General features: G+C 36.3%; 1 long non-coding RNA gene across 3 annotated transcripts; it reads left to right on the top strand.

Moving 5' to 3' along the window:
- Window positions 1–1951: 1951 nt before the first annotated feature.
- LOC121424065 lies at window positions 1952–26494 on the top strand. 3 transcript variants are annotated; one of them, XR_005971338.1, is made up of 4 exons: window positions 1952–2373; window positions 20924–21477; window positions 25634–25693; window positions 26392–26494. It is a non-coding gene; the product is annotated as an uncharacterized LOC121424065 (long non-coding RNA). The 3 variants fall into 3 exon arrangements; XR_005971339.1 differs by lacking the exon at window positions 1952–2373 and adding an exon at window positions 14971–15598; XR_005971337.1 differs by lacking the exon at window positions 1952–2373 and adding an exon at window positions 14973–15708.

Raw genomic sequence — 26494 nt, 5'->3', positions numbered from 1 at the left:
TGTTGCTCAATTAGCTGCCTTGGATTTTGCTCTTACTGCGCTTTAAACCTTTTTTTCCAGACAAGACCGAAAGCTGAACGACAAACATCATTTACCGAATTGGAAGTTAACAAGGAAAAGAGCATTACATTAGAATGAATAAATAGAAATAGATGTTTGTTGACGAGCTGGACCCTTGAATGATCACAAAGAAACCTAACCTTAGGGACATTCTTGCATACTTTGAAAGTTTCTTCATGTTCTTGGTATCTATCCCATAAGCCGATGTTCAGATTCACTTTTAATGGACCTTTGAGTGAGTGTGTTTGATGGACCGAAATCTAGTGGATCAAAGAATAAACATTATTTTTGGCAATTACAATTTCATATTTTTTTGTGTAACAAATCAAGAAATACCAAAATTGTAGATCCAATTTTAATTTACACTTTGTTTATATTGAATAAGATCCAGGTTCACCCTCCATCGAACAAAAGTGGTCAATTGTCGAGTCCAGCCCCGCAATGGCGTAATGAGCCAATAATTTGGAGGGGGTTAGATATGGTGTAATTGACAAAATTCTTTTTCTTTTTAAGTTGAGAGCGAGCAAAGTTTTGACATTTTAATTACAAAAGTCTAATTTTGTGATAGATTTTGAAATAATATCCAGAAAATAACTTTTTTTTTAAACCTTTTCTCATGTTTTCTTGGTCGTGAAAAAAATGGGGGGGGGCACTCCAAGCACCCAACCCCCATCTGTACGCAACTGCCGCTCCGACCCCATTAATTTTAGCAGATTTCATTATCATAATTTTTGTTTTCACTCTTTCTATAAAACAGTTAAGTTCATGGAATAAAAATTTTCTGGAGTCTTACAAATAAAGTGTTGAATTTTCAAATATATATCATTTTTTCGCACAGTTGAAGGCAATAAAAACAAGCAAACACAATTGAGAAAGAAATTATATAAAGGAAAGTAAATCTGTATGTGGGTGGGGTATACACAAGATATGGGGGTTCCAGAGACTGAGAGGTTACTTTGTATACGCTTATTAACCTCGTTGGTTCCGGTCAAGTGTCAAGCTCTTTTCTAATGTGAATTGGTGAACCTGGCCGAGATCTTTTACGTTCGATTTGCTGTCTGGCCAGCGTTGGTCAGTGACCTTTAATTGTGGAATGCAGAATGGACATTAGTTTTTGCCTTATGACATCATTAATTTGGGTTCCATTGTGAAACAGAGTCATGCATGAAGTGTGGCCCCTAGTTTTGTTATTTCCAACTGACTTGTGAAAACTGTAAATTATACTTTTCAGATAGATTCCAGAACAGCACAGCAACCGTGTCATGTGCTTTTCACATCACCAGTATATATATCTGTATACGTTTGTTTTCTTTTTATATTTCAATTAACCTTATGTAAGCATGTAAATTTAATATAATTCCGCCTACTGACAATGATTAAAAAAAAATTTCAATGTCCCTTTGACGATATATTTTTTTTTACGTTTTCAAGGTTTCAGTCCACCCTCTTTTATACTTCATTGCAATTTCATTTTTCCACTCTTTATATACATTTTTTTCCATTCTCGCTCTTTCTGACTCTCTCAATCTTCCTCTCTATATTTCCCTTTCTATCTTTTCCGGCACCTACACCTAGCCTGTGCGACATCAATAAATATTTTCAAAATTAGTTAACAGGGGGTGTCGAAAAATCCAACTCAGGTGTCGAACTATAGTCGACAAAAAAGTGATATGTGAATATCTCTAGGATGCACCGAGACTTCTGTATTTAGTCAGTCTTCATGAACAGATCAACACTTTATCATCAGTTTCAAGTACAAAAAGCAAGGTCAAAACCCTGAGAATATACCTGGAAGGTCCCATACGTGTCGCTATAATATTTACAATCACCATGAGGCCTGCCCCCTACGGTACGGAATTCAATAGAACACCTGTTGCGTGCGCGCAAGTCGAGCGTTAATGAACGCCGCGCTCTAAAATCGTCTGCAGACGATCGCGATACTTGTGAAGAATTTATTGTCGAATGACTTGCCGCGTATTTACCCAACGCTCCCCCATTCACCTGTTGCTTCTTTGCAACAACTTGGGAGCAAATAATCGCGACAATATACCAATCCTCTCTTTGTGAGTGCTCAGTGCTGATTTCGCCACCGCCGGCTAGCCAGGATAAAGGATCTTACTCCTCCGGGTGAAAGGCGAGGTTGAGGTTTCCATGAAAAAGTGTCGCCAAACTGGATTCTTGACTCCTTGGTGATCTTTCGCGCTCAGAAGCAACACCATTTCTTCCGTTGACTTTCACAGGGTTGCTTGCCTCTGTAATTCGGCTAAACTGGATTAAGAGTCTTTGAGTAAGAGATCTATTTTCTTCTGTGTGGTAAGTAAAAATCTAGACAATAAAAGTTGTCCGAATTGTAATTACTTCGTTTATATATTTCTTTTCCATTCACTTTACCCAGAGCTTATACATTTATTAATGATACGAACAGTAGATCTGTCAGAGGAATAAATGGATATTCAAGAGTCATTAGTCTGTAAACTTTGCCTTTAAAGGTGAGATCGAGATCAAATGTCTTTTAGATATATCTTCTTTTGGTTATCGTAAACTGACAATGTAACGTGAGTGTATGCTTTTCTTTTTGTGATAACAATTTTTCTAATCCTGACGATATTCTAATTTCATTTCATGATAAGAAGTCTTTAACAAAATGTGACTTGCCGTCATCTAAATACAATTCAATTTCGGTCTCATAAAAATAAAATATATTCCAAGTAATAGTCCGGAAACTAATTTGTGCAATGTTTACCTAAAGTACGATTTTCATTCAGATATTGTATATAATTTAAAGTTATCTACATTTGGAATTATTTTAAGTTAATGGGCAAAGATAAATACATAATATTTGATGAGATTAAACCAGCTCGAGATCGCAATTAGAAGACTCTGTGTTAAAACAATCCGCACTGAGCATATCAATAAAGTCATGAAAGTGGTTAACATTTTGCTAAAATATTTTCATGACCGGATTTGTAAGAGTTGCCGGTGTCATTGGTCTCTAGCCTTGTGACCATCCGCAGCCTCGTGATGGAAGATGACCATGATGATCATGGTAATTGGCTATATGGAAGGTCTACACCCAGGGGATAACGATTTTAAATGCATATTACAGCACATCGCTTGACAAAAGACTAAAGTTCGTATCAAGTCTCGCGAAACCTTCTTAATCGGTGCATCAATCATCTATATTAGATTGGATTTTCGGATCTATACTGTCGTGGTTGTAGAATGTATAAGGAAAATGATTGACTCGATCAAATTTGAATTTGAAAACGTTTTACAAAAATGAAGATTCACTCGAGAAAAATGAACTATTTATGACATGCTCAATTAGATTTCGTAAAAGTCTGATATTATGAAAGAAAGGAGAGAAAGAAATCTGTTTTGAAAATGTTTGTCACTCATACTTATAGGCCCTTCCGACAGTGATTTATTATCATTCTATATAGTAATTTTTCATGTCTTTTTATCGCCATACAATTTCCTGATGCTTTTTTCAGAAATTCTGTTATATCAAATAACAATCGATAAATTAAATATTGGCATGCTATAGTCATGATAGTGACACGTGCATGTGGTCAGTTCCCATCTCCACAATCTCAATGACATTGGATCGTGCGTTCTGATGTAAAACATCGGGCTTTTCTTTTTTCATTCCTATTCCTAATGTTTCTTCGTTCTATCAAATGGCTGAAGGGTCACACATCAAGATCTGTACTTTATTCCTGTTCCTATTCTTGATATTGAATTTGTTATTCTTTCTCCTTTTCGACAAATTACTGTATAGAGGAAAGCATGTTACCATGATATTGTAGCACTACATGCTGTGCCTCGTCCAAATCAGTATCGCACGAAGTGATGGGATTAAAAATATCATTCACTTTTCTACTAATCAAAACATATATGTGCAGGCATAAGCCTAGCTCTTTTATTCATTTCATGGTGAGATTTCTACTTTGGCATTCCACGCGATTCAGTTAACCACGCTATAAACTCTGATAATCGTACAATGTGTTGTCAATATTTAGATTCAACGGTGTGAATAATTTGGGAACAAATACGTAAAAGTTTGAATACTCCTTCATTATTTATCTACATTGTTCCGTCCCCATGTAACGCATACGAAGCAAATATATATTTCACGAATCTAAATTGATTTACCTGTGAATGGCATATCCATAATACGTATTTCGTCAAGGCATCTGGTTCCCATAATTTGTTCAAACAGACCCGTTTTCAACACTTTTGAAATCATGACACATGTTGTAAATCATTTTCACAGGCATAACGTGAACCAAGCAAATTTGTATGTGATTTATGTCACTAAACTAATGAGTTATTTGTCAAATGTTTCTGTCAATATATGAAAATCAAACTATATTTTGCCAACAGTATACCTACTACTGGGTTTATCCTTCACATGAACATAATCCCATGAACATTATTCCAAAACACAAATATATGATGCATTGCCTCACAATATAGTAATCTGGATGTTGGTTTGAAAGCAATTCGCCTTGGGAAAGAATACGGCATTTCTGTCATCAAAGAATTATTACGACGCTGGTAAATCAGGTCTTGAAAAGGAGATCAATTCATTCATCAGATGGGGGAAAATTTGGCAATATAATGTTCAGACCTTCTACACTGTAAACTGTTCCTAAGGTTTTTATTGTTTAGCTTCATTTTTTTCTCTGTTTAGTCATTCGTTATAATTTTTATTCACGTAATTCCTCTCCATCTCCCCTCATCCCTCACACTTGCCCCCTCCATGTTTCCCTGCCTGCCTCCCTTCCCCTCATCCCTCCACGCCCTTTTCGAAATAAATGCCCTTTCAATTGTTTTGGAACTGACAAGTACACGAGTCTCTCCGACAAAATCATGACTTGAAATCTGACACTCGGATCACTTTCATCAGGTTGTCAGATGGCCGCTGGAAGTCACGTTGTAATTATTGATACGAAAAGGATATTCACTGATTACAATCTTAGTTTCACTATCATGACTATGGACCTAGTCAGAGTAGTAGGTCCACGGTTTCACCCAGGAGATCCTGATGATATTTGCGTTCTTGAAATTACGATAAAGTCAAACAGTTATCCACTACTTATATCGAACATTTATCTTTGATTAAACCGAAGATTGCAATCTGTATGTTTTCATATCTTCTCCAGCCATCTCTGTAAATGTAACGAAGGCCCATAAACAACCAAGTAGAGAGTATATTCATTTTTATAAAGGTCATCATGCTAAGTATCATTCTGAAGAAATTAAACACTTTCAATATATCTTATCGCACAAATGACTTTTGTTATTGTCACGGTGCATCATTATTTTTCTGTCGACCAATGCCAATGTGAACTACAGTTTAAGCGTATACATGACTTCGTTTGGGCCAACGAGGCATTGATAGATTTTTTTATGGATTCATCAGTTCTATTTCACATAGCAATTGCTGATTATCAGTTGGACTAAAATATTCAGATATTGCTCGCCGTGCGATCAATATAACAACATCTGTTTTTATCTTTCTTTCTGTTAATTTGCATTTGTTCTAAGTACGCGTGTTTATCATCTGCCGTCGATTTTTTACTTTAAAAAAAAGGAGAAGAATTCAGTCTTCGTAACCCTTCCCAGTTTCAGAGACCAATCCATGGTATAAATAGAGGAGATAAATTTAGTAAGGAAAAAATTTTCTTTCCCCTGCAGAGGGCGTAAACTTCGTAAATGTTCCATTGTTGGGCTTGTTGCGCAGTCACCTCTTTAAATTCAGACGACCCGTCTCAGATTACTGCCCTTTTTTAAACTACTGTGTGAATATTTTTTTCCGGGAAGCTCAGCCGAGAAATGGAAATGAGACCAATTCCAGTGTTTCAGGATCATTCCCCCCCCAGGACTACAAAACCTATGAAACAAAACTTTATCTCTCCAAAATATATCAACCGACCAACTAATCAAACCATTAAAAAAGGTTTGGGTGCTCTTGAAAAAAGGAGATACAAACTGTTATTTTCATGACACTGTCACGTGTCCCCTATCTCCGAGATTTGCTCCAGGACACAGTAGATGTCAAATACTTTAACGCAGAATGCTTGTGACGATCACGTGCGAAGAATTCCAACAAATAATATGTTTTCTTTCTGAAACGAAATCACGAACATAATGGGCTCAAATGAATATTACAGACCCCCATTCACCCACGTGTTAAATATAGCTCATCAAAAAATCATCAAAAATCAACCCCGAGATAGATTATTCTTTAATTCACAATTAACAGTACATAAAGACTTGATATGCTAATCGGGTACTTGTCCAGCTCAATCAAATGTTAAATGGCCTGAAATAAGACTAACCATAATTTTTGCCAGTTCATTACCAGAAAAAACAGAACTGCATTGTGGTAATGATAATTAAAATGAAATACAAAATTGCAGTCTACCACCCCAAACGCCTTAATTATAAAAGAGTATGAACATGACATTGTTTCTATCATTTATATTTTGATATACAAACGTGTTGTCTATTTTAAATGAATTATTTTATTCAAACTAATGTGATCTTTACTTACGCCTGTCCGACATGCTTTGCGCGCGGATTAATTACTCTCATGTACCCTATATTTGAGCTTGTTTTTTGGGGTGGTTTGGGGGGGGGGCTGCGATGGTCTCACTCCGGTCAGTCCCTTTGCACAAATCTTTCGACGTGAGAAGAAAAGTTCGGACTGTCACCCGGTAGTCAGTTGTCTTTTCCCTTACAAAAAAATATATCAACAAGACTGTAAGATTGTATAAATCAACAATTAAGAGAACAGATGGCGGTTTGTTATAAGTTTATCCGCGGGAAAGTTATACCTAAAATGAAAAAAAGTATAAAGTTGAATACTCTATTTTGTCATCCAAACAGTTTGTTCCAAAGCACAAAGGGATAAAAAAAATAAAATATGAACCTATTGTCAATCATATATAAATCTTTTTGCCGAGAACAAAACAATCTTACTACCTCCATTTTTGGTTGATTTTTGTGATGTTTATCAGGTTTAAATCTCTTTATTTCCTAAAGTTGAATACAAACAGCAAAACTGAGTGACAGCCTTTCTCACTCAGGATCTGACACCTTCGTATTTATCATTAATGGGCACTCCAAACGTGTTAGGGCGTTAGTTCTGCATGCCTCTGTTGTTTATATTGTCAGTTTAGTTTAGTTTTCGTATAGCGACAATGACGATTGTCATTCAGAGGAGAATATAAGTGCATCTTGCTCCAATAGACTCGAATAAAAGATAATTTTCCCCTTGGCGCGTTTGAGACTTACAAACCTTTTATTATGCTTTACGCATCTCGATAGAATCAAAATCTGACATGTCTGAACTGCAGCTGGAGAAAAAGAAAGAAAGAAAGATCGGTCTCAGAAATCTCAGAGAGAGAGAGTTCTGAAAGTTAATTCGACAGTTGCATCTCATTCATGCACAACAATGACTCATTATTCCTTCCTTTTTGTCCATAATGTACCACTTTTGGACTGGTTTCGAGCAAAAAGTGTTCCTTTGATAATGGAAGGAATATGATTAGCATTAAGGGGCAAGGAAGGGTGAACGGAAGTCACTTTCCTTTCGAAAAGAGGAAGAACTGAGCTGTAACATGACATACGCAGATAGAAGCTGGACTCGAGTTGTTCTGTGGGTGCAGACGATCCCCGAAGAATCGAAGTAACATTCAGCGCCAAAATAAATTTGGAATGCCTGGTACAGAGTTCGTATTTCACTACCTATACATGGAAAATCTGCACTTTTAGCTCCGGTCAACATAAAACCTCACCTGCAAAACTAAATATACCCTAATCTTTACATTATTCTGCATCAAAACCTAAAATACTATACTATTTTCGACTATAACCCTATTTCCTCCGAGATATTAAGACAGGAGCAATGATTTAAGCAGGTACAAATGTCGTGTCACCACTATACAGTAACAAAATGATCGGTTTATCATTAGCATGATGGGTAGCACAATTAATATCACTCCATAAAGAAAAGTTAGCCTGAATTAAAGGAAATGAAGTCAGAAGGAGAAGGAAAAAGGACTCATGATCACGACACACATGTGGATGACGATGACGAAAAAAGGTATGAGGAAGGCAGTGAGCATTATGACCCCCCCCAAAAAAAAAATGATGGCATGGTATCTGTGACAAATTCATTTAAAGTCTCGAGCAAGCGAAGTGAGCAAGGATCAATTTAGAACTTTTCAAAATAAAAAAAAATCCAATTGTCTGACAGATTCTGAAATAACATCATACCCCTTTGTTCTTAAACTTTATCCTTTTTTATCTTTACGTCATGTTTTACCATGAGATACCATGCTATTTGAAAAGAATTAGAAATCTCACTGGTTTTTGGTTAGATCATAAGCTGCATGATAACCCATTTACAAGAAATTGTCAATTTTCAAAACACCATTCCTAACAATTGTATAACTGGTTGGAGTTGTTGGGTTTCTTCATGGACAATGATGGAAGTTCTTTTTATCGAAAAAGGAGGAAATGGTCATCTAATGTCCCGTCATCTACCTATTCCATGGGCCTACCTCTGTAAATAGTTGTTATACCTGTAAAATGATGAAAACTTATTTCTTGTATTCAGGCAGTGTTTTCAGTGATTCAGATGCTGTTATGAATTATTTAAAAAGTCATTCATATCAAAGAAAAGAGAGGAAAAGGTCTACCTTTAGCACATGTTGCGAAAAGGGGGACATGACTTTTGGATCTTCGATTTAGAATGTATAATTGTAAAACGCCATATAGGTGTTTCTACTTAAACTAACTTATTCTTCGAATTTGGTTTTATACAAAAGACCGTCACTCTAACAATAATCTTTTCAACATGTTGTTAAAACTTTTCAAACAACTTGTTTAAGTTTGAACATGCAAGCTGTTTGTTGATTTTCAACAATTGTTTAGAGCGATGGACTTTAAGACACGCTTTGAATTTTAAACAACTTTTTTTTGCAGTGTATGGCTTTTACGGGTATTGAACCCTTGGCAGTTGTTTTGTTTACTTGCACAATTCTTGTCGAAACGGTTGACTTAAGTGCATTCCAACTTCGATCAGTCACCCCACTTAATTCTTACGTGTCAAGCTTGTCTGACAGAAAGTCAATTTGAACAAATATAGAAAATGATACTATAAACAAGCAATGATAGCATGATAAAATTTCATCCAAATCGGATGAGAATGAAATAAAATTTTAAAGTTTAGTTTATTTTCACAACAAATTGATATGACTGGTAGGCCAACAATCATGAGTTGCAGACAAAGAAACCGAAAAACCGAAAATACTTAGTATTTTCTTTGTTTAATTGTATAAAGAAGGATACATTATCATTGATATGCTTGTGTCATTGTTCTCCACTCAAATCTGATATGGTGCTGAAATTGACCTTTTCTGATGATTTGGGGCTAAGATGTTTCTTAAAAAATCAAGGAAAATAGGCATGTCCTACGTACTTTCTCTGCCTGTTTTTTCTACATCTTCTTGTTTTTTTTCTTCCTCTTCTTCTTCTTCTTCACGTCTCAGGTGTTTTGTGAGAAATCAAGAAAATCCTGCATGTCCTATAAGTATTTTATATGCCTGTCTCAGTCTTCTTATTTTCTTTTTCCTCCCCTTCTCTTCTTCTCCTTCTTCTACTACCCCCCCCCCCTTCGTGGGGGGATTAGGGGATGCGCAGCACATTAATCATTATCATCCTTCATATTCTCATATCTAGCCATGTTAGCCATTCTACGAATTCAGCTGACTAATTCGGCCCTCCCATGTTGCGGATAAGTATCTAATTCGATTCCAATTAAAGCCTACTGATTCCGCCGTTGGACGAAGCAAACAGACACTGTTGCAATTTTACAAAGTTTTTGTTGAAAAGTTACCTCCCCAACAGCGGGCGCTCTGTCTCTGGGGGCGTCTTTGTCAACGTTCAATCCGCTAAAAATAGGAGAAGAAGAACGATATTGACCCTATTCTTCAGACCATGAATCTCTTAATTCTTTAATTCCATCTACTTAAGGTGACTGAAAGCATGTCTTAGTGGCTTGAATTATAGGCATGTCTCTACCGATTTATTGACCAGTTTTCAGGACCGGAACATCCTAAGACCCGGGGGAAATGTTATCTACTGATTTAAGATCTTGAAAGTTATTGAATTAAAAAAAATCCAAAGGAAATTAATTGAAATATTGCATAATTCCTTATCCAAATGACCTTGGCTGTTAAAGGAGTGTAAACTTTATTCGAACTCGAGGATGAATAAAAAATAATAATGTGCCTTCTTTCAATACTGAGTGCATTAAAAAGCAAGTTTAGAGCCTTATGCGAGTAAAATTGCGTTATTATGTACCATGGAATTGATAGGAACAGCTCTATGCATGTACATCATTAGGTTTCTGTTTTTGTATACAGTGGTACAATGAGCCATGAATATTGAGGGACTGGGTCGCGAATATAATGGCTCAGTGGTCTGTTCGTTAAAGGGGTACTCCAGGCTAAAATAATATGATTTGAACAGATTAAGAAAAATCAGACAGACAAAACAATAAAATTTTGATCAAAATTAGACAGAGAATAATAAAGTTATGGCATATTTGCATTATTCCGGTGAAACAGTTCTAGATATGAATATTCAATGAGCAAACTAATGATGTCATATCCTCACTTGTTATTTTGTATTTCATTATATGAAATAAGGTTTATTCGATTTTTTTTCCTTCAAAAACCAAAATATTGGAATAACAACTGATTTTGTGCATTAGATATACATTGCTGCAACTTATTCCATTACAAGGGAGATTATCATTCGCACATGTGTGAAAAATTAAATAATTATGATTTTATGTAATAACATAAGAACAAAGAAAGTGGGGATGTGACATCCTCAGTCCATCCAATGAATATTCATGACGACGTGCGCAATAACTGTTTTCACAGTATATTGCTAAACTTTAAAGAATTTGCTTTGGGAATATTACTATATTTATTTAAATATAAATATTTTCAGCCCGGGGCATCCCTTTAATGAGTACTATGACCATGAACAAAAATAAGTACAGCTTGGAATAGGTGTCGAATTTGGGAATGGCTTCGTAATCATATTCTACAATTAAAGGGTGTTAAACGTCCCTTTCGAAACGAGCGCCGCGGTATATCAAAGAAATCTTATTGCAAACGAAGCCCATATGATTTTTATTTTTGCCTTTGCACCATTCAACTTGCCCTTGCGACATTAAACATTCCTACGACTTCCGAACTCTTTAACTTTTTTCTCTGGGGAGTAATTTCGGTGGGTAATTTCTTGAACAAGGTGACATGTCTTTTCATTGAATGAGCGCGTATTTGTTAAGTGTTTCGAGGTATGGCCTCAATTTTTCATCTTTTTTTTCAATTGAAGTATTTTATATTCTCAGTCATAAAAATAGGAAGATATGAGGTGAAATATAAAACTTGATCTCTAGCTATGAACTTTTTTTTTCTTTTTCAAAGCTCGTTCCTGTAAGACCAAGAGTTTAGACAACGGTCCGTGTTCTGAACTCAGGATTAATTCACTGTGGTTTAAAAGCTGTGGGTTAACTATTGAAAGACAATTGTTGCACAAATCCATTACAGTACATGTTCAATTCATAAACTGATTTCATGAGCAAAGGATTTGTTATAGGAAAGATTCTTTTTTATGAGAACTTTAGACATTGAAGTTACAATGGGCGACGGTGACGAAATTTTAAGTTCGTAGTTGAAGATCGAAGTGACGAAACCTTGCCTTTCATTTTGTTCGTAGCTTTGACTGAAATTATTCGATAAAAACTATGGTAGAAGACGACATAATGATACCAATTTGCAAGAGAGGGGGGGGGTTCACATTTTCGATGTATATTCCGCTCTATAGCCCTATTTGGTAACAATTGATCAGTATTAATTGTCCAGTTTGTCAACTCTAATTCTTGAATTTATTTCCATTATCATTATGCTGTACTATCTTTGTGTAGTATAGTAGCACAATAAAGAAATTCAATAAGCAAATATTGGGAATAATGACAAACAGCTTATGAATATGAAGGCAGGGAAAGAAACCAGTAAGAAGGGGGCTGAGGGGGGGGTGTACAGGAGAGTAAACTACCGATTCGTCTACTGCCAACTCGTCTACACATCACATGGTCTACTTTCATTTAATCTAATACCATTCCGTCCATTGATATTTCTTTAAACAGCCATTTAGTCCAATAAACATTTGGTCTAATAATCACTTCATTTAATCACCAGTCCGTCCATGACAAGTTGGTCCAATACCCAATTTATTTTCATTCATTTCGCCCAATAACACTTAGTCCGATCAGACCAACTGGTATATGGACTAAATGGCTATTGGACCAACTGGTTACCAGACGAAATGGTGAGTACACGAAATGGCAGTTAGACCATGTGGATAGTTGACGAACTGATGGTAGACCAAATGATAGTAGACGAGTTGGGAATTGGACGAATTGGTAGTAGACCAAATGGAACTAACCCTACAGGAGAGGGCAAAATGGGGAAGTTGGTTTAACCTATTGGTAAACTGATATACTTCCACCTGTTGCGTTAGGTATAACAGGTGGAGGAAGTATTTCATTCACCGGGGCTTAGAACCAACAATTATGGGGTCGTTATCCTCAAATTTATATACTCGCCATATTTCATTCATCGCCATTTCTTTACTAAACCTTATGACGAAAGTGCCCCCTTTCTCTCTTCCAATTTGACATAAAGTCAACTTTCTGGGATTAGAATGTCAAAGCAAATTGTAAATATCCTTATAAAACATGATTAAGATTACCCAATAATCATTTAGATATCACTCGGGGGACTGATCACATATAGTGCGTCGAAATGGTAATGCATCATCAACCAAAGTATGGAAGTCATTTTTTAACTTATTAAACTATTAAATTACGTTGAACGTAGCGATTGGTCGGTAAGAAATGGTAAAGAATGCCCCATTTCTTTAGCTAGCCCTATACTCGTAATAATATTCTTTACCACTATATTTTCATGTTTTATGAGTCCTTTTTTCAAATTGCTCTCTTGACTTTATATTTCCAGGAATGTGATATAATACCCCTACAGGTAAGCCCAGAATCGATAAAATATAAACTTTTTTATATACCCCTTTAAGGGATTGCCCTCGACAATCCTAAACTAATTTAACTCTGTCATCAGTTTTCCAGAAATGTCTTTATCATTCACATTTCAGTTATGTCATTCAAAAAGGTAAGAATAATAAGACAGTTTCTTAAATGAATAATTCAAAAAAATACATCAAGTTTACAAAGAATTTAAACAAATATTGTGTGTCGAGAAAAAGCAGAAATGTGGCGCCGCTTTCATTCAAAGCTACTCTCATTCCAAGGCCTGTCCTCCCAAAAGCGAGGGCAGCGGGGGAGGGGGGGGGGCGAATGTCGTTGTTTACGATATCATAACGATCAACAAAGACATCAATTTACAACAGCATTCTTGGCAATTTAGACAACCCTTGCCACCACGGATGTCAAGCTGTGTGCCTCGTAATACGAGGCTGAATCGCAGCAAGTGCAAAGTCAACGCTGATCATGCCCCCTTTCCGGTTTATGAATTAAAGATGATAATTGGGCTTTTATTATGATTTAACTGTCTCAACGCAGGCAATGAAAGATAAGGAAACCGCATAATTCTAAAGCGGTGAGAGATTAAAATCTGGAGCTGATTTGGGAGATATTTTCTGGCCCAGCGGACCCTTCACGGACTGGTTGTCAGCCTTGGGCAGGACAACGACTATCTCTCCATTGTTTGATATTTATCCCAGGTTTTTATTTACATGAACTAGTGATCTTCCTTGGCCTTTTAAAACAGTTTATGCCCAATACATAGTGTTGCAAAAGTATTTTTGGTCGTCATATCATTTGTGACATCAATTCCATTTAAACAGGTTTGTCTTGAATTTGATTTGTCTGAATTTCAGGAAATAAATGCATGCTAATCTTATAGCGTCACTCACTGGCAGCGATCCGATGGGGGAGCAGGGCTTTGTACATAATCCTTTTCATCTCGCCATCAGACCAGCAGATTATACATCGAGACGGTTTTTATTAATCAAGTGCATGTTACGTAAATGTGTTACTCATTTTCAATGTGAGATATTAGTTAATGTTATCTAATAGCTTTTAAAGGTGTCGGCGACACTCGTGCCAGCGATTGTCCCTCAAATTAAGCCATAATCATAACTAATTCACTGCTTAGTTAACATGGCTAAAGGGTGCCTGCTGCGATCATTGACAATCTTATTATGTAGAGGTCGCCATCAATATTATGGTTTAGCCTATGATAGTATACATGGTATAAGAAGGCGTAGAAATTAGGACTAACGTAATTATTTACAAAATGCCGTCAACTTGTCGACATTTTCTTGAGCATATTGAGTACCATTTTCCGCAATGCGTCTATCATTATAGTCAGCAAAGTCATGATATAGAATGTTTCTTGTCTTTCCTTTTTAATATGTCACAGAAGTTCCACGACGTGAATCATATTTAATTATTAAGAACAAATGCATTGTCAAATTATTTCTTTTAAACGACCTTATTTCCCGATTCAGCAAAGCATTGCCATAAAATTTGACGATCATCGAATATACTGGCAAATATGCCATTTTTCGGCAAAGCGGCAACTTTGAGCATGTTCACCATTCAAAGCCCATTCCACTATCACTACTGCAACTATACTTTCTGGCCATCCAAAGCCATGAACTTATGTTTGTTTGGAAAGGAAACCGTGACCATCAAACAGTGTTGGTATTGAATCTTTCCACTACCTCATATAACCACTACTACTTTATTTATTTTTTGTTGTAGTCCCTTATGGTTTTCCAATTTTCATACCTTGACCAGTACAATTTCAATATTACACAAGGAGACGAATTATTGGGATTTTTCGCGTTCTATATTACATTCTGTCCCAGTTTTTGTTGAAACACCTTGTGCTTCGAAACAATTATTGAACTAATTCAGCTACTTGTTCAGCAAATTATACTCAATTGTGCCTTATCCGCAGCTGCGGCAAACCAAAATGTAGGTGACTAAATAGCGTTTTAACTGGATGGTATACCAACTATAGGATGTCATCAATTATAATGAAAATCAAATCGTTCTGTCTCTTCTTTCAATGCCCCTGAATTTTCTTTCACGATGATTAATGGGCCGATGTTGCCGTCAGCTCTTGTGCGAAACGGTCCACCGCAAACTTCCCGAGCTCTTACCCGCGCGAGACAAACCCTTCGTTCGTTTTCTGGTTTAGCGGAGGACACTGAGCTTTCAGAGTTCAGCAAAAACGGACGCGGGGCGCACGTCGTAAACCAATCTCCACCGCACAAAGTCTTTAAACTTCAGACATGATCTTGGATCTCAGAAAAAGTTGACTCCACACTTCCAGAGCTGGATCTAATATCAATTGTGACGCGATTTATGGACGGTAGGAATATTTCTCACATCAACGGTGTAAGTTTTATCAAAGGAAACTTTTAATTGACTATAGTGACTTCATTCCAGTCAACGAGGACAAATATGCTGTATTCTCCAAAGTTTACCTTGGAATATTTGTTGCTCAGGTAGGGTATATTTTTGAAATGCTGGAAACCGCGTATCGATTTCTGATAAATTTAAGGATAATCCGTAAAAAAGTGAAATTGGTACACTCATTTTGAATTATACTGTGTAGGCCTATATAGAATGTAAGTTTTATGTTTTTTCCAAATATTTCACAAAGCAATATATTGATGCTCTTCAGTCGTAACCCCTTTGTCGAAGTAAATTAATGTAGGCTTACAAATTAACTGTTGGCCATCTGTCACGTGATGAGCACATGAAAGATGGCAAACATGCAGACTGCATCTGTTTCTAGTCATCATCCTTGTTTGTCAATAATATTTTGTTTCTATGCCAGGGATATATTCCAGGCACGCATTTTTATGGATTCTAAGCCTTGGTTTAAAATCAGTTTTGAGTAAGATTTGGTACGTGTTTTATAGAATCAAGCATAATCAGTGTCACAATGTCTACTTCATGTACTGGTTTTGGCAAAAAGCAGCTCAACGAGGATCGAAAACTTAGAACCATCTTTTATTCACCGGGTTGCATACAATGATATTTCAACCCTTAGTTAACAAACCAAATGTCCCATTTTTTTTAATGCATGGAGTATTTTCTTTCCTGTTGAGATCTGCACTGGAAATAAGCTTTCGAGATTCCGTGGCTCACACTGTTCCAACCCACTGATCTGTAATTGTTCTTGTTTAATTCGCTATATTAAATCCATTGTTGTATTTTTAGAAACTTGGTAAAGAAAATCAATCGATTTAGAATTACTTTAGGTTTTAACGGTAGATTGAAGCGTTCAGATTATTTTGATTTTTTTTTACGTTTCCCTGTCTGAGCAAGGTATTCGTGTTTTGGTTAGAAAGCTAAAATGTCGTGAAGCTCCCATTCTTGATTTGCTAATTCATGCACGCATGTGTCAAAATTTGTCATATAATATGTGCCTAATGTGGATAATAGGCCTTGTTATTATAGTTTCAAAAATAAACGATACCCCCAATGACGATAAAGGAAATTAAAAATATGAAGAGAAAAGGCAAATCTATGATGATGCAGCCGACGACGACACACATAAGAGGATGATGAAAAAATGAGGCAGAGAAGAAGGAGGGAAAGATTTAGGGGAAGGCGAAAGATAAAGTTAAAGAAAAAGAAGAGGGGAGAGAAGGGGAAGAAAAATAAAAGTGAAGAAAAGAGAAGATGTTGAAGAGAAGAGGAGGAGGGGGAGAGAGAAGAAAATGAAAAGGATGAAATGACGGAAAGGAGGGAAAAAAAGAATGGTAGGAGAATAAGAAGAAGATGGAGAGGAAGAAGATTCATACACAGCAAAAACTGTGGTGTTAACCGGTGTACATAGAGGACCACACCTGTAATTTTACACCGTTGTTAAATTGATGGTGTTAGTTTTACAACTATAGGTGTTATTACAACACCTTTTGTTGTTACACTTACACTCTTTGGTGTTACGTTTAATCTGTAGGGTGTAATTTTAACACCTCAGAATGTGGTCCTCTATTAACACCAATTGGTGTCAGTTTTAACACCGCAGTTTTTACAGTGTATGGGATGAGGATGGTATTCAGGTAAAGGATCAATATTAAGGGTTTGGGATGTTAGCCTTGTCCTGTTACAGTTTCACCTCAGGTTACGCTACTTTGTGACGTAGATCCTTGGTTGTTCCGATATGTGATACGGTCATTGATTTTTATCTCGAGAGACTATTATGAACACGGTCGATAGCATCATTGAATGTTCATTGAACCAGGGACGTCCCTCTCACGTTCCTGATTGAACCATGCACTTCAAAACTATTTGGACATCTCTATCTCTGAAGAAATATCAGATTAGGCCTATAGTTCTGCATAATTGCATATTCTTGTCAAATTGCACGATTCAAACTGAGGATGACAAAACACATGTCATTTATGATCTTCGCAAATCAAATTTAATCATTATCAAACTCATAATTCGGTGATACAATGATGGACGTGGGATTTAGTTATATTACAATATCACAATTATCACTCACCGATGGAAATGAACTTGGAAAATACATGACTGTATGAAGAAACGTGCCATCTTTCTGTCAGTTTCCAAATTTCACCCGGACAACCGACGAGCTTATGGCTTGAGCAAGTTCTCTGCACCTCTGTCATGTCTGTACACCGAGGCAAGTTCATAGGGTGGTGTGTCTTCTTATCCGTGTCACCCTAGGACAGCAACTACTATACAAAAACCTCAAGGTTCATTAACACCTGTTAATAGCATACCACTTTCTTTTCATTGCTAGGCATGAAGGATTACACACAATACATCTAACCCTCAATCGAACACTGATCACTCAACCATCAATGGCAAATTCCCTCTCTCTTTCTCTCTCTCTTAACATTATAGGTGCCGTGGCCGAGTGGTCTAAGGCGACTGGCTATACATTAAAAAAGTCCAGGGTTCGATCCCCAGTCGCGGCACCTATGCCTGTGAGCAAGACATTTAATGTGCAATGCTCTTTTATCCTGCTATCAAATAAATGGAAATGCTATAGGCATTATTGGTAAATTGTTGTTTAAAATAATAATAATAATCTGCCAAGCACACTTCACTTTATCATGTTTATGTTTTGGTGCAATAACATTATCATATTTGATAATATTGATAGAGAATTTGATATATTAATAATTGATAACTACTTTTCTTGCATTTTCAGCGTGACAATTCTAATTCGGCTAATATTCTTAAAAAGTCTTTTCACTACAGTCTAACCAGGGAAGTGGGAGGAGGTTAAACGGCAGCTTTCCGTCCGCCTCCGTGTAAAAAAAAATGTCAGACGACGTAATGAGGGCTGAAAATTTCATTATAAACATGTTCCTAATTCTCATAAACGCTTACTAAAAGCTTGTTAATAATGTGACGATGTTGATCATGTTAAACATGTTAAAGGGGACGAGGAACTTTACTACTTGCCAAGAAAAAGAACACAAATGTCCCAACTATTTGCGTATAGATTGGGGGGCTCAAGGTCATTGAACACCCAATATTTTCACGACAAACGAAAAGTGAGATAAGGAAAGAAGAGAGAGCATGTGAGAGATAATATTTTTCATATGATGTAAAGATTTGTAACAAAATAAGATTTTAATATAAAAGATGTCATGTTTTTGCTTGCTTCGCTCACTTGCTTGCACCTTTTCCTTCTATACTCTTATTTTCTGGCCCCATTTTTTTTTTGAGGGGGGCTGGGGCTCTTTACGCATCTAATCTCAACGGATTTGAGTGATATTCTAGAGAAAAAACGAAGGCCAGAGATATGGAGAAAATATACGTTGTCTTGCGATGCTGAGTTGTCCTGGTAAGTTACCAGGACAACTCATCATTGCAAGGCAAGTGGTAACCATGGTGACTAAAAAAAATATGAAGCTACAATAAAGAAAGAACATAAAGAGGGGGATGAGAGACAGGGAAATTAGAAAATGATAGAAAGGCATAAGACAGTATTTATTCAATTACAAAATATGAGCCAGATTGGCATCTTTGTCTTTGCAATGTAATAAAGATGAAGCTGAGAACAAAAAAAATCGCGCCCGAAAATCATTTAGTTTATCAAAAAGTGAAATATAAAGTGATCGGAAACACCATTTTTATTTCATCCACTCGCTAACATGTGTGTATCAATCTTCCAAGGGGATTTATTAACTGATGATTTTTCAGTTACAGATATCTTGAAAGTGTCTGCAAGATTTGGATTTTTTTTTCTTCCTGGGTGTTTTTTTTTCTTTCATACGAACAATATTGAATATAGCATGAATCAAAGTTATGCATATTTTCATAGTCCTTTGTAATGTTATTCTATAGGCTTTACCTTCAATGTCAAAACGATCTTCACTTTTCATTCCTGGGATGGGGGACAAAAATTGAGAGAGATATCTCAGGTCCCCGTGGAAGGATGAATGTAAAAAAAGATGCATAGATGTTATCGTACATTCAAATCGCCTGTCTCCAAAAATCTAATCTAGACAAATCGAGGCACCTTTGAAATCAGTTCGTCTGTTTACAATCAAAGCAATAAATCATTCATCCGACACCCAATGATTAATACCTCAACAGTTCTGAATCCTCAACAAAACTCTGGTCCATATTTTAATAATTGTAGTCATGACAATGGGGAAATGGCCCATAGATTCGGAACATCCAGACAGATCGATTGATGATCACTCATGAAGTCAATTTACCGCTTTTTAAGGACGTTTCGCCACCGTAGAAGATTCTATTTTCAATTTAAGTATATATGTTTACCATTGCACCTGAATATCGAACTATAACAAAAAGGCGGCGCCTATTGTTGGACAAATACTATGGACGAGACAAGGAAGGAAAGTCGAGTAAAATAATATGAACTAATACGATGAAATACGAATGAAATTAGATAACAAAAGTCATGCCAGTTATTCAGCGGTCAACCACACTAAATAGATTTGACCTCTCCCAAATCCCTCTCCGGTGAAGCAAAACTATGAAAAATAAGAATTTTCAGGCCTGGAGCAATAGCCTTGTGACTTTGGACAATTTATTTGGATTTTGAATTAATTCCGATATGTTGACCTAGTTGCGTGTTTGATGTTTGATTCGATTTAAATGTCTTGGCATTAAAGCACGTGGATATTATTTGTTTTATGTTTAACGTCTAACGAGAAGTCGTTAGTATTTCAGTCGTTCCTAAAGTTTGTTTTTCATAATTTTCATGATGATTTCTTTTTTTGAAAGACTTTTTTATTCCGAAAAATGTAAGATTGTTTAAGTTTTGTAATGCTTAGTTATTTATTCTTAAATTTCGTTATTATCAGCAATGCTTGCTGTAAAGGGCGATCATGAAATAGGTATCGTCGTTGAACTAAAGTTTATCAGAAGTTCTACAATGCTCTTTTACTTGTATTTCTAAATAAGAAGCTTCAAACAGAAGCTGTTGGCTATTACATTTCTTTCTTAGAATATATACTGTGTTACAACAAAAATGTAATCGCCTCCCTCCCGTTTGCTTTATGCCTATTGTTTTATCCCACTCATTAATCGGTACCATACCAAGTAATATCTAAACGCAGTCGATTTCAGATCATCTTAAAAATTTCTGTAAAGCAGTTGTTGAAAGGAAATTAGATGCGATTGCTTCGTTATCCCCATTTATCGTGTCCTTTATCAATATAAAGAACCACTTTTTCAAACATTTTATCATTTTAGTCTGGATCGCCAGTAGACAACCACATATTCGTCAGAAAGGAGAAGACGCCAGAAGCCCAACTACTCCTCATATCACCGGGACCGCCAAGAACCTCTTCGGAATATCTCTCGACATCTTTCGACGAGGGATTCGTGATTAAAACGGAAATCGTCGGTGACGCAGAACAAATCGTCTCTCACAGAACGTCGCCGACTTTACGTGACTCTGTCATCTGAAAAGAATAGGAAAATTGCAACATCATTATTGCACAACAGGGCATGACTTATTCCTCTGCAGATACCGTGTACATTACTTGTAACTCTAAATTGGAATTGGAAGTCGGGCCATCGTCACTCTCCGCTACTGTTCGGCGTCCTTCGTCTTCGTCCGGAATCTTCGTAAAATACATCGTGGGTGTCGGACACTGACCGAAAATAAGCAGCTGATTCGTCGCTCGGAAATTAATTCATCTTGCTAACTGATGTAATTTGGAAGCCCGATTGAAACTTCGATACAAGCATTATGACGAAAATACACAACACCATTGTCTGTCTCACGCTCACTCTTCTTTTCGGTAAGTGGATATACATATTCTAAATTTATACGATTTCGAAGTGTGTTAAAGATAGAAGATTGTTCTCTCGATTTTATCACGATGATATTACCAGAAACCTTCTAATTGCCACATCTGTTTATATAAAATTACTTACATGAATCATAATTTTTATTATTATTTAATCGCCCACTTTACATATCCCAATACAAGATGTAAAGTAACGAACCCACTATCATGCCAATTAGTATTATAATGACCATGACCAGTACGGCAAGACCACGGCAAAAGTTTGTTTTCGGTTGTGCCATAAAACGTACCGCCTTTATACATGTGGGGAGTATTAATTCGGTTGTATATTTAACGGCGATAGAATAGCATATTTATAATGCTGCAATCAAATTCTCTAATTTGGCGTGCCATTGGAAGCACCACAATTACCATTACAGTCATAAAACTGAGAACGATTCTAATCACTATCATCACAGATGACTTACAACTTGCCTTGCTTTCACCTTCGTCATTGTCGCGCGTTACAAGAATGACTTTAGGCGCGAAGATTTTAATCAGGCGATTAAAATCTCTGATGAAAGAAAAGGTGGATGCATCATACAAATGTAAAATTTTAGTCAATCAAAATGCTAATTGGTGAGTCAGAGTGGATATGACGATGCTTTTCCGTGAAAGATACCACCTACTGACTGGAAAACCCTGATGCGGCGTAAAGGCCTACCTCATTGATTGCCGACGCTATTTATACAGATTCAGATCAATAAAATCTGTTTTATTACCCATTTAATACATATCATCTTCACTTTATTGGTTCTTTGGAAATAATACTTTTTTAGATAAGTTACGATTCAAAAGTAACGAAGCCAATCAAATTCGATTTTATTCGAGAATACAAAGAAATTGGTATTCCCAAGTGACTTCTGGGGCCTGTTGCATAAAACTTTTTACCTGAGAAAACTCTGGTAAAAAGTGAAAACTAAGGTTAGTCTGATTTCTGCCATTGACTTTAACACAGGGCAAAAACTCTGGTAAAAATATCCTGAGTTTTCTCAGGTAAAAAGTTTTATGCAACGGTCCCCAGATCAGCTTTATCTTATACCTTTGCATTTAAGAATTTGTCTTAACAAAACAGAAAATTGAAGAAAAAATATTCAAGGGTTGACGAAAAGCAAACAAAGTTGGGTTTTTGTAAGCTTCATACTTTTACGACGTAATTTGTGGTTCTCCCGAGAAAATCCGAATACAGGTAAGAAATATAATGTAAATCTGCTTATGATAATGGTGAAAAATATCTATTTAATTATTCACACACCATTACAAAATGACAATTTACGGATTCTTATGGTTAACAGCATATATGTTATATGGAGGTGATCTCGACAGTGACATTACAATATAAATCTCTATCTTCGTTTGGTGGATCTTTAAATGAACAATTAGCACTCTATTAAGGTTTCATTATTTCTTTTTGTTATGAGAAGCAACTTGTTTTCACGTTATATGACATTTCACTATAATTAGGTCCCCTCCCTAAATTTGAGGTGGGGGACGGACCCCCCCCCCAAAAAAAAAAAAAAATTGAGATGGACCCCCCCTCCCTCTAAAATTCGGGTTGATGACCTTTTTTTCTTCTTTCCAAATTTTTTCACCTGTGTCCATCACAAAATATCAGGTGGACCCCTCCTAATTTTTTTGGCTTCCGCCGCCAATGCCCTTCATCATCTTTTATCATCCAGATTCAGTTTCATTATTGGTCCACATTAAAACACAGACATTTGTCCTTCACTGGCAGTACATACAATAATGCAAAGTTTTATAAATAATGTTTATTTCAATTCAAATAAACATTTATTTTCTTCCATTTCACAAATTTATACATTTTTCGTAAACATAAATTCATACAAAATAAGTTTGTTATGAAGAATATGAATATGTGCATGTCAGGTTTAAAGAAGAAGGCGTTTACCCTTTTTTTTCTATTTCCCAGTCCCTTATTCCACAACTACCCCTTAATGTTTTTTTATATTTTTTTGGTCAGCCAGAAGAATTAAAGTTGAAAGGAGTACCTTTCAACTTTCCGATTGTCTTTTCTTCTATCTGTACCTCTTACTTTTTCATTCCTCGAGAACTCTTCCGCCATCTATCTCATCCCTTTTCTCTTCTTACTTGTCTGTCTCCGTGTATCATATAGCCCAATCATTGCGTCAAGAACGCCCCACCCCCATCTTCACCCCTCGCGACCTCCATCTCGGGAATACAACAAAGTTCACATTGCATGGTGACTGCATTATGAGAAGAAAAAAAAAGTTTAAAGATCTTACGCGAAGAGGGAGTAGCATCCTGCAATTTCAAAAATATTGATTTGTTGTCTGGGGCATAATTACCGAAAAAAACCTCATGACCCATATTTGGTTTCGAAAAGAAACATCAAAACTAAATTGAAGGAGGGGTAATATACTCCTGGGTAACCAAAGGATGCGGGGTGAGGATGTATGTCTTCCACTAAGTCCATTGAGTCACTCCAAAAAACATAAAAGAGAACATTGAATTATGGGAAATGAGCAAGCACCTCTGATAAAATGTGCAAATCGACAAATTCCTCTCCCGAGGTCGTTCCTTTTTGCACTTGTATTCCTGCTTGTATACTTTTTAAATCATTTTGCACTTTTCGTTTTCCTGTTGATGTGTAACAAAACAAAAAAGAGGGAGTCTGGTTGTTATCCAATTCATGCGAGACCAAGCCTGGATTGCTCTCCTTCTGAAGTAATTTGAAGTGTAGTTGTCAAATTCAGGACCGAGTTTCTTCACATTATGCGCATTAATGTTGTCTGGTAATTTGTTTGGGTTATTTTTGGAATGGAAATGAAATAATGAAAGAACCATTTTAATCGAATCGTGTCCTTACTATCAGAGGAATGGGGTCGATCATTGGCAATTGTTAGAGAAGAGAGTGAAACAAAAATGAGACGAAGAGTGAAAAGTGGAGTGTTAAGTAGGGGCACCAATATTCAAGAAAATGTAATGTGATGGCCTGGCTGAGAAAACCTAATACAAATTTTCATCCATAGTGTTTACCACGTCATTTTCCTGTTGAAAAGAAATAAAAAATATAATTATTTAGAAAGAAGCAAATGTGTTATCTTTACATCAAAACAGATAAAATCAAAGAAATATATATATAAATGGAGAAAGAAAGAAAGAGAAGGAAAGACACGGAGAGAGAGGGGAGAAAGATGTGGAAATTTTACAAGAGGGTTAAAGGCGTCTGGTTATTCAGACCAATCTTCATGATAGGGGCATGTGGAAGAAATTACACAAATGTTTCAAACTAGGATGCTAACCATCAACTCGGAAATTATGGATTTATCAGCAGATATGAGCCACACAAAAATCGGCTCGTTTTGTTGTTAGCCGTGACATTGAGCCATTTTGGTAAGAATGCCAATATTGACCCTAAATATTAGGGCAGCCAGTCGTACTAGCCGAAATTGTAGCCAATATATAATGCCCTTGGTTTTTTTCTTCTCTCTCTCTCTAAAGAATTAGAGGTGAGTGGATTAAAAACATATTCCACTTCTGTATAGATGATTGTTTACCTTTTCTTCATAGCCTTTTCCATGAATGTACCCGAACTTTTTTCACTAAAGCTATCTTGTAAAGATTTCTTGTAAATGTCTCGCAGTTATAGTAGTGTACGGACAATATGTTGAATTCCACCCATTCATTCTTTTAGTTTATGATAAAGATGTGTTTTCTTGAAAAAAAATATTCAATACCTTTTTTAAAAATTCCAAATCCCCTTGATATATCCTGATTTCCAAAAAAAGAACTCGCCTTGGGATTTATTCTTAGTAACAGTTTAATGATCCTTGTACATTCTTCAGAACAAGATTATATACGTGACCATGGGGACTTAACATTCCTTTTACCACGAAAATGTAATTCCATAATCCTCCCTCGGCTACTCCCTTTATCTTATTCACAGTTCCTCCATTGGTAGTGATATGATTGAGGGAAGAAACGAATATATTATGCCACTGTATGTTTTCGGGGCCAGATGTTGTTGTTGTTAGTTTGTTTGTTGCTTGCCCTGTTTGTTGTGTATTGTGTTGTTTACGGGATCATTCATGACCTTACATTTGAACTGCATTTCACCTTTCAACAGTGACTGTGAATGCCGGGGGAGCCGCTCCTAATTGGTTGCATTCTATCTGCTCTTGGTTCGGTAAGAAGACCATTAATTTTTCAAAGTTATTTTTCATTTAATGCCAGCAGAAGAATGTTTCCCCCACACATTCCACAGATAAGATTGGGAGGAAAACGTGCCTCTTCCATTCTATTAATAAAATGGAATTTTCCCTCCTCACTTTCTCTAAGTCATTTAATGTAGGCCTACATTGTTATGTTATACACTGTTATTCATTGTCTATTTTATGTGTTATGTATTTAATCTCATCTCTTGAGGGGAAATAAAATAAACTTGAACTTGTAAAAGGGGTATTGACAGTCCAAACCAAAAACATCTGACTTAATTAAAAGTAGTACAGATAAACTATCACAGTGATAGTTTATTTTACATGAAGAAAACATATAACCTATAGCTGTCGGGATGTTAGGATTGCATCAGCGTGTAGCAGAAGACCTTGACAATGATCTTTATGGTGGACGTTATGATCAATAAATTACACGTGTGGATACTCAAATTAATACATTCAAGATGGAGTTCCCATTCAACAAAGTATTTGATTTCCTCCATAAAAAATCGAAGGATATCTCTAGGAAACCGATGCTCATTATTGATAACAACATTTCAGTTTCAGTTATCATCATGTTTATGATGTATGATGTCAAGTGACTCATTAGAATAATTCCGAACAGTCATCTGAATGTCATCAATCTTTTATTTGATATTTTGTTTGACAGGTTTCTGTAACGAGGTGTGTTACGGAGACCTCGGGTGCTTCGACACCTCGCTCAACTGCCACCGGGACTTCTTTCCGCCCCTCCCACCCGAAGACATCAACAC

Source organism: Lytechinus variegatus, chromosome 11 (assembly GCF_018143015.1).
Source record: "Lytechinus variegatus isolate NC3 chromosome 11, Lvar_3.0, whole genome shotgun sequence".
Taxonomy (NCBI): domain Eukaryota; kingdom Metazoa; phylum Echinodermata; class Echinoidea; order Temnopleuroida; family Toxopneustidae; genus Lytechinus; species Lytechinus variegatus.
Note: the sequence above shows the minus strand (reverse complement) of the source record. Positions and strands in the feature narration are given on the sequence as shown.